This window comes from Bubalus bubalis, chromosome 8 (assembly GCF_019923935.1).
Source record: "Bubalus bubalis isolate 160015118507 breed Murrah chromosome 8, NDDB_SH_1, whole genome shotgun sequence".
Taxonomy (NCBI): domain Eukaryota; kingdom Metazoa; phylum Chordata; class Mammalia; order Artiodactyla; family Bovidae; genus Bubalus; species Bubalus bubalis.
The window spans coordinates 25,028,778-25,038,421 of NC_059164.1; the positions used below are offsets into that span (position 1 = coordinate 25,028,778).

The following is a 9,644-nucleotide window of genomic DNA, read 5'->3' on the forward strand; positions in this document are numbered from 1 at the left end:
TGCCCTTATGATTAGTATATTTAGGATTGTCATCAGCTTCAACTGCTACTTCTCTGTAGACCATACTGTTTTTAAGAAAATAACTCTTTCTGTAGTTGCTTGGTTATCTGTTAAATTTGAGAAGATTTACTTTAATGGCACGTGATATTTTTAATCTTATAATTTAGTTTTGTTGAAAAATCCTAAATACCTTTTTTTAGTTTTTGTTTCAAGTCATTTCTTCACTACCATTTCATTCCATTTGGGAATAGTATATACATTTATCTAATTAAAAGACTTTTAATCAGTCAAGATAGTCTATCCTTGTTAATTCTTTTAAGGGCAGTGATCTATATTTTTACAAGATTAATAGGTCACATAAATCATAAATTGAATTTAGGATTAGGAATATCTGTCCATTTTGTGTGTGTGTGCACATGCATTTGTGTGTCTGTTTCTCGGTGTTTCAATTGTCTTTCACTGAGGATATATAAAAAATAAACAGTACAAATATATTGACAGTCGGAAGTAGGTCTCCATTTTCCATCTTCCTAGGGCAATAATTATTATCAGCTTCTTCAGCTTTTTTCTAGAAGTATTTTCTCAATATTCAAGCATGTCCCCATTCCATTTATTATCTATCATCTTTGTATATATCTATGTATTTTTTATTTTAGAACAAATATTGCCATTCTATCAATATTTCTAATTCTTTCTTTTTCATTTAATAATACTGAATACTGTGCCATATAAGAAGAGGAAGTTTTTAAACCATTCAGTTTTAAAGAGAAAAGAATCTACTGTGGAAAATGTTTATATGTCTTTATGTTCTAAATCCTGTAGAGGCAAATATTTATTTTAAAAATATTGATTTCTAGAAAAAAGCACCTTTACTTTAAAGGAATAGGTATCTCCAGAATTTGTTATTGAGCCATGTTAATTTATGTCAGACATTTAAAAGCATAGTGTGTTTATGAGCTTCTCACGGTCAGTGTCTGCAGATTCTTGCTCTGTCAAGAGCAGTTACATTTCCCAATGGAAAACAATACCCCTTTCATTTCCATTAAGCATCTCAAGTCTCTGAACTTTGAGGCTGCTACAATTAAACACTTGATAAACACGCAGTGTTTTCACAGTACAGATATAAATGGGATTTATTCTTTAGTACTTGTCCTGTGGGCTACATAAGATTAAAATTACAAAGGTTGCTTTTGCATTACAATTCAGTCCTTCAGTTAAAGCTCTTACCTGTAACCTTTGAAGGCAACCTTTTTCCTTATCATCCATAAAGATGTTCTGCTGCTGCTGCTGCTAAGTCACTTCAGTCGTGTCGGACTCTGTGCGACCCCATAGACAGCAGCCCACCAGGCTCCCCCATCCCTGGGATTCTTCAGGCAAGGACACTGGAGTGGTTTGCCTTTTCCTTCTCCAATGCATGAAAGTGAACAGTGAAAGTGAAGTTGCTCAGTCGTGTCTGACTCCTAGTGACCCCATGGACTGCAGCCCACTAGGCCCCTCCGTCCATGGGATTTTCCAGGCAAGAGTACTGGAGTGGGTTGCCATTGCCTTCTCCGCCTACAAAGAGACAACACATTTTTCCTCTGACGGAGGGAGATCTGAGACCTAGACTGGCCACTTGGGTCCCCAGATCCAGTTTGGAGAGAACCTGTTTTGGAAATTTTGGATGAAGTTAAAGTGGAATGTGCGGAATTGGGAGGCAGCCATGGCAGGACTTCAGAGGAAACTAAGAAGAGTTTTCAAATGGATGAAGAATGGATACAGAGAGTAGGAAGAAGAAAGAGGAGTGAGTGAGTCACAGACCCAGGGAAGGAGAGAAGTAACCAATGGGTCTGGGGTAGATGGGGGCAGGGCTCTTGGATCATATTAGGAGAGCTGGCTTCATTTGAAAAACTGGAGAAAGTGCAGATATGGCCTTATTATCATGAGATTAGAGGATGAAGGGTCTTAAGACAGCAAACATAATGTTTGTAATAGGATAAATAAGAGTTTCACAGCTTATGGTTTGATCTGTAAAATCTAAATTATATTTATAAGCTGCAGTGGTGAAAGCACCAAGACAAGGAATAAATTAGGTTTCTAGGGGAAGTATACCTCTTTGAGTATAACTTCAAAAGGAATTAATTGAGGTGTGTTCCCTGAAAAGGATACAGCTGATCTTCCCCTTCACATAGCCAGTTCTTGGTCACGGTTCTTAGGGCTAAATATTATACCTACAGATCCACAATGAAAATTTATATTCAAAGACAAATTTCTTTAAGGCAAGTAAATTGCATATTTTATAATAGGGACTGATATTTTGTGTGCTTGATGAGTAAACAATGTACTAGCGTCCTTAGCCCTGCTAAAGCTCTTTGTTCATCTTTCCTCTGTTTTGTTTCAGATAATACAAGATTTTAATTTTGTGTTACATTTGCTTATGTCCCTGATGACTGAGATGGTAAAGAATCTGCCTGCAATGCAGGAGACCCAGGTTTGATCCCTGGAGAAGGGAATGGCTACCCACTCCAGTATTCTTTCCAGGAGAGTTCCATGGACAGAGAAGCCTGGTGGGCTTCAGGCCATGGGGTCCCAAAGAGTTGAACGTGACTGAGCGACTAACACACATATCCCTTTTACAGGATTACTGAACTAAATACTGGTAATTGCTTACTTAAGGTTATTTTCTCTAATACAAGTCTCTTTTCTGAAAAACTTGTTAGTTCAGATATTGCCTTGGCTCTGTATGGCTATATATTTAGGAGGGGTAGACTTCACAAGTAGCCCCAAAGGGAAATCTTGATTACTCTATTCCTGTGACTTTAAACCATTGGCACTGTCTAGAGACAATTTTCATTGACACAACTAGAGAGGGTGCCTTTTCATACTGTTCATGGGGTTCTCAAGGCAAGAATATTGAAGAGGCAAGAGCACAAGCTGGAATTAAGATTTTGGGAGAAATATCAATAACCTCAGATATGCAGATGACACCACCCTTGTGGCAGAAAACGAAGAGGAACTAGAGAGTCTTTTGATGAAAGTGAAAGAGGAGAGTGAAAAAGTTGACTTAAAATTCAACATTCAAAAAACTAAGATCATGGCATCCAGTCCCATCAGTTCAGTTCAGTTCAGTCGCTCAGTCGTGTCCGACTCTTTGTGACCCCATGAATCACAGCATGCCAGGCCTCCCTGTTCATCACCAACTCCCGGAGTTCACCCAGACTCACGTCCATCGAGTCGGTGATGCCATCCAGCCATCTCATCCTCTGTCGTCCCCTTCTCCTCCTGCCCCCAATCACTTCATGGCAAATAGATGGGAAAACAATGAAAACAGTGACAGACTTTATTTTCTTGGGCTCCGAAACCACTGCAGATGGTGACTGCAGCCATGAAATTAAGACGCTTGCTCCTTGGAAGAAAAACTATGAGTAACCTAGACAGTATATTAAAAAGCAGAGACATTACTTTGCAGACAAAAATCCATTTAGTCAGAGCTATGGTTTTCTAGGAGTCATGTATGGATGTGAGAGTTGAACTATAAAGAAAGCTGAGCACCGAAGAATTGATACTTTTGGACTGTGTCTTGGAAAAGAATCTTGAGAGTCCCTTGGACTGAAAGGAGACCCAACCAGTCCATCCTAAAGGAAATCAGTCCTGAATATTCATTGGAAGGACTGATGCTGAAACTCCAACACTTTGGCCACCTGATGTGAAGAACTGACTCATTGGAAAAGACCTTGATGCTGGGAAAGATTGAAGGTGGAAGGAGAAGGGGACAACAGAGTATGAGATGGTTGGATGGCATCACTGACTCAATGGACATGAGTTTGAGCAAGCTCTGGGAGTTGGTGATGGACAGGGAAGCCTGGCATGCTGCAGTCCATGGGGTCTCAAAGAGTCGGACATTACTGAGCGGCTGAACTGAGAGGGGGTGCTGCTGGCATCTAGTGAGTAACTGCTAAAGATGATTTGAAATACCCTGTAATGCACACGATGGCTCTCACAGCAAAGACTTATCCAGCCCCAAGTGGTGAAAGTGCTGACGTTGAGAACGCCAAGTTTGTTTTAACCCAGTCATGGTGGTCCCATTCTCAACCAGCCTTGGTTTTAGCATAAACTTGTGATTCTGGCCAGAGAACTAGGAGGGGAAGTCTAAGGAAAGTTTTTTTTTCTTATTAATGATAATGAATAGATGTAAAAAAGATGTCTCCTTTTTTCACTGTATATCGTCACATTTGGATGTAATGCATGGAACTGTGGCAGCCAACTTGGTATCATGAGGGTGGTTAAGGAGGACAAGTGGCTATATCTTAAAAGAGCCTGATAGAGATGGAAAGTGTGTGTGTGTGTGTGTGTGTTTAAACATCATCATCACTGTTTTAACCAGTTTGGAGCCACTGAAATTTAGGGCTCATTCTAGATATATATATATATCTTATTGTTTAAAATAGCTGAGTCAGTGTCCTGTTACTTTTAGTCAACAGCATCCTAGTTGACAAAATTATTTAGCATTTGTTTGTTTTAAAAACTTTCAACCGTTTTTGACATTTAATTATATTGGTTTCGTTTCTTATGACATATCTCTTTTGTCATATCTTTCTCATCAGAATTCTTTGTTTCATGGTATTTTAGAGCAATGGTGTGTGGGTGATATTTACTGATCTGTGTAAATCTAAAATGTCTGTTACTCTTACGGTAATGAGAGCTTGCTTGGATGTTGAGTTATTGGTGGTTCAGTAAATTCTAGATGTAGCTGTTTAATGTTCTGCTTGTTTAGTGTACAGTATTTTCTGTTTAGTGTAGAGGAAAGATTTGAGGCCAGTCTGACTCTGTACTGTCTGACTTTATTTTTCTGTTCAAATACTTGTGCGAGTCTTTTGTTTGTTCTTAACATTGAAAAAAAAAAAAAGAGTATTATAAATTTCTACTCCCTAATTTTGCTGAGGACTTGATAAATTGGTTTAATGTAAACACCTAAGTCTGCATTGAGTTCCTAGAAGTGTTTTCTCTTGCTCTGTAGCTGGGTATTGGTTTTCATTCTGTTTACGTTTTTCTTTCCGGAAAACTTGTTTTGCACATATTGAATTTCAGATACTGTTATCCATGTGTCCTTGATGATTTTCACCTCTTTAGCCTCTTCCTCGGAGGCCTGAATTTCTCAAGATTGCTTTCTAACTTGTTGATTTGATTCCTGTCGTATTCAATTTATTATTTATTGCTTCTATTACAGTTAAAAAGTTAGCAGTCACACTTTTCAATTATAAACCTCCTTTCTGTTTTCAAAGTGTTCTGTGTATGACTGAAAATCTTGTTGCAGTGTATACAAGCCAAGATGCCTTTGCAGAGGTGTGTGCAGCCAGATACTAAACCCTGGGAATGACGTCACTTTCCGAAGTCAGTGTCTTGCCTGATTTATACTGTGAGTGCCTTTGGGGCCCCCCACTCTATGAAGACTCCATGTTTTATTGCACTTCCTAGAAACTCCAGCAAAGTTGAAAGTTACTCCCACCCACCATCCCATGACTTAGCCTTATTTTTAGGCCCTACTGCAGAGCTGCTGGAGGGGGCCCTTCCCTTCTGCCCCTGAAAGCTTTGCTTTATATGTTTTAGATTATGGGCATACCAGTCCTTTCTCACTCTGATCCTGCCTGTATTACCTTAGATTCTTTGAATTTTCAGTTTGAGTAAGTATGCCTTTCTATAGTTTGTAACAGAGGTCCTCAACCTCTGAGATCTAATGCCTGATGGTCTGAGGTGGACCTGGTGTAATAATGATAGAAATAAAGTGCACAATAAATGTGGGCTCCCCAGGTGGCGCTAGTGGTAAAGAACCTGCCTGCCACTGCAGGTAGATATAACAGATGCAGGTTCCATCCCTGAGTTGTGAAGATCCCCTGGAGGAGGGCACAGCATCCCACTCCAGTATTCTAGACTGGAGAATCCCATGAACACAGGAGCCTGGCGGGTTATGGTCCATTGGGTCGCAAAGAGTCGGACGTGAGTGAAACGACTTAGCACGCATACACAATAAATGTAATGCACTCGAATCATCCTAAAACCATACCCCCTTACCCTGGTCCATGGAAAGATTGTCTTCCACGAAACTGGTCCCTGGTGTCAAAAAGACTGGGGACTGCTGGTTTACAAGGAGGTCTAGTCTTTTCTCTACTCATTCAAAGGAGAGTTTAGAAGAATGTGGACTTACTAGGTTGCCATCTTGGGCCAAAGGCTACAGTTTACTGCACTTAAATTGAACCCAAGATAGATTCAGTGACTTGCCCAAGCTCATGGTGACAGAGCCTGGTCTCAAACTTTGATCTCTTGAATATAGATTATGTGTTTTTCCCACTCGGGGAGGCGTCATACACGGAGGTGAAGAGTGGAAGTCCTACCGAAGGAGAGGCTGGTTCTAACAGCTGGAAAGAGGGATCTCATGAGGAGGCAGAATGGGGAACTGGTTCTCCAGTGCTAACGGAGGGAAAGCAAGAACTTGAGAGGGGAATCTTATTTTTTTGATTTTTAATCATGTATTTTATAATGTGCCGTCTAACCTTGTCACATTTCCTTAACAGTTGTCATGGTTTAGTATATTACTTAGAGGAGTCACTTAAGGATCAGTGATCATGGACCCTTTGTCCTCTCCTGAACAGCTTCTAGTCGCCCTTATTCTCTAGAGACCTGGTTCACGTACTTGATTAGTAGCCAAATGAATTATTAAAGTAAATAGAAATAATGATAATGTTCATCTTACAGAGTTATGAAAATTAGAGAAAACATGAAAAGGGACAGAAAAATAGATAGTATCTTTCCAAACATGTGGCTATCAGACTTTCTTATAGTTACTGGAAATAAGACAGTATAGAGAGTTGCTTTCTTTTTCTTATTTTTAAAAATTTATTTCAATTTGGAATATAATTGCTTTACAATGTTTATTTTTGTTTTTTTTTTTTTTTTTTTTTTTTTTTTTTTTTTTTTTTGCTATACAACAGTGTGAATCTATAAGCTATCTGTGTACATAGATGCCCTTCCTCTTGAGCCTCCCTCCCACCCCCATAGTCTCACCCGCCTAGGTCATCACAGAGCTGCGAGCTGAGCTCCCTGTGCTGTGCAGCAGCTTCCCACTAGCTGTCTGTTTTATCCATGGCAGTGTATAATGTCAATGAGAGTTGCTTTTTTTTTGGAAGAAAAAATAAATATTTTAAAATGATGTTTGATGACTTCCCCATTAGTATTAGTTCCATTATTATTATAACTATATTCACCTGAGCCCACTAAGCCCAGTAACTAAGTAAGACAGTGCTTTATCAGTAGGATGAACTGATGTCATGTTTTAGGTATTTTCCAAAAATGTACACTTTTGTAAAAGGGAGGCGTCCCTCAAGAAATGGCCCATTTTAAGGATGTGTGATTCTTACAGTTTCACATACAATTGTACTTTCATTTTAAACAAGTTTAACTCTTACTCATGTTTTTCATGGCCCCACAGATGATTCTAGCAAAATCCATCTGCACAGAAGGTGAGATTGTAATCTGAAGAGCCCTGTGAATTGGGAAGCTTGGGCTGAGCTGAAGGTACTCTTTGATTCTGACGTTAGGTGTCACTACAATCAAAGAAAAACAGAGCATGCAAATGAGCAGTCAAGTGGACCTTGAACCAGCAGGAAGAAAAAAAACAAATTTCAATTGTGGTAGGAAGTACCTGGACAAGAACCTACATGTCTACATTGCCTTGGTGAAAAAGAACATCTTGATACATATATGGCAACAGCATCCATTTTCCTAAATGTTGATTAGAAACAACAAATAACTACTTGTCATATCTTGCTTTTTTCCCCCCTAAAAATGCTAAAACTGATAGGGGCCTCCAAGGGTTTTTAAAGTGAAATGATCCCAAAAGGTTACAAATGAGATTTTCACAGACTGGTTCATGGAGAGTTTAGCTCTGATGAACTTAAGCTTAAACTTTAAATATTTTTAAAATTATAGAATTTATCAGATGTTTCCCAAGTCTATTTGTTTCATAAAAATGTGAAGAATCAACAGATTCAGTGATTTTAAATTAGAAATTTATTTCATACTCGGAAAGAAGTGGTTATTTTGTTTCTTCCACATTACTGACATTTGGGTGTTAAGTGTAGTTACCAGGTGTGTTCATACGTGTTTATTTAAACAAAATATATGCAAACAGTTGGATAGCATGGTGCCCACCTCGTTTGCTTTTATTCTTAGAGCACATAGTGAGCTGTCCATCCTCCCAATGCGTTAAATGTATTTTTCCATGTATATGAATTGGCACACACTGTTGGAATAGATTCAGAGTATTTAGCAGTTGATACACCATAGTGAAAGTGAAGTCGCTTAGTCGTGTCCGACTCTTTGTGACCCATGGACTGTAGCCACTGACAAATCTAATGTGTGTATATATGTATGTATATACACATATATATACACACAAATATACAAATATAATGTGTGTGTGTGTATATATATATATATACACACACACACACATACACTCAAAGGTGATACTCAGCTAGTAGGTACTCATACAGTCACTTCAGTTGTTAAATTGTTGAAACACCTTTTCCCTTAGCTGATAAACAGGCACTCTTTCCATTGGTCAATATCAAGTCCCCTCCCACACACATATGCATTAATAACTTGGCTTATCAAGGGCCCACAAGATCTCTGGGTTAGACTCACAATACAAGTATCAAAGTTAAGTCTCATTTCTCTTTTGGTAGTGGTCCCTACTGCCTTGCATAGGAATGGCGTTAGCATTGATAAGGTTGCAATTGGGAAAAAACTGAAAGACACAGGAAGAAGCTTAGTCTATACATTTCTACAACATCATCCTTTCCCAAGTTGTGATCAAGGCCTTGATTCATCTTCTGTCATGATTCTGAAGAGCATCATGATTAAAATCTGATGTAACCATACTACCTTGATGTGCGCAGGGAGTATGCTGATATTGGGGACAGGTGCGGGATTCCATCAGTATAATATTGGTAACATGTTCATTTGTTCTAAAATGTCTTCAACACTGATCTCTTTTCTTTGTTCCACTTGGTAACTAATATACCAGCTTGTGTCATATACAAACTGTTGCATTTATATTGGATGGACAGGAAAGACTTCTGAATTTGTACAGGCTTGGTGGGCAGGCAGAAGTCATGGTGAAGGTGTTTTTGCCTCATTTGCAGTGGTGAGATTATGAGTCCACAGTAATTGTCCAATTGTTGGACAATTGGACAATCAATTTGAAAACTGATACTTTTGCTTTCTTTTGATTGTCCTTATTGGAAAAGAAATGAATGTATGACATAGACCAGTGATTTTAGTATTTAGTATTTTAGTTCTTCTGGCACTTGTATCATTATCTTGATGATTCACAAGCAAAGTTACAGCTAAAATAGCCAGTTTCCATTAATCTTTATATTAACATGACTTAAAACATAATTTTCCATAAAAGGGAGAAGTGACTTATCTCCATATGTCTCACGCTGTCTCTGCCAACCTGTTTCAACATTTATGTTCACTGCCAAAATATGGATGTGTCATACAATTTAAAAAGTATGAACCTCAACTGTGACACCATGACTCTTAGAGTTAATGATTATCATGGTGTTTGGGGACCTTGTCTCACCCACGTGCACACCTTTTGATGT

The 9,644-nt window shown here is 38.6% G+C and overlaps 1 long non-coding RNA gene across 2 annotated transcripts in view; it reads left to right on the plus strand.

The window, feature by feature from the left end:
• LOC102401975 overlaps positions 1-9,147 on the plus strand; it is a 32,150-nt gene extending 23,003 nt beyond the window's left edge. For both annotated transcript variants that reach the window (XR_006552678.2, XR_326277.4), the window contains exons 4-5: positions 5,294-5,395; positions 7,463-9,147. This is a non-coding gene — a long non-coding RNA (uncharacterized LOC102401975). The remainder of the gene's footprint in view (positions 1-5,293; positions 5,396-7,462) is intronic.
• The last annotated feature ends 497 nt before the right edge of the window (positions 9,148-9,644 follow it).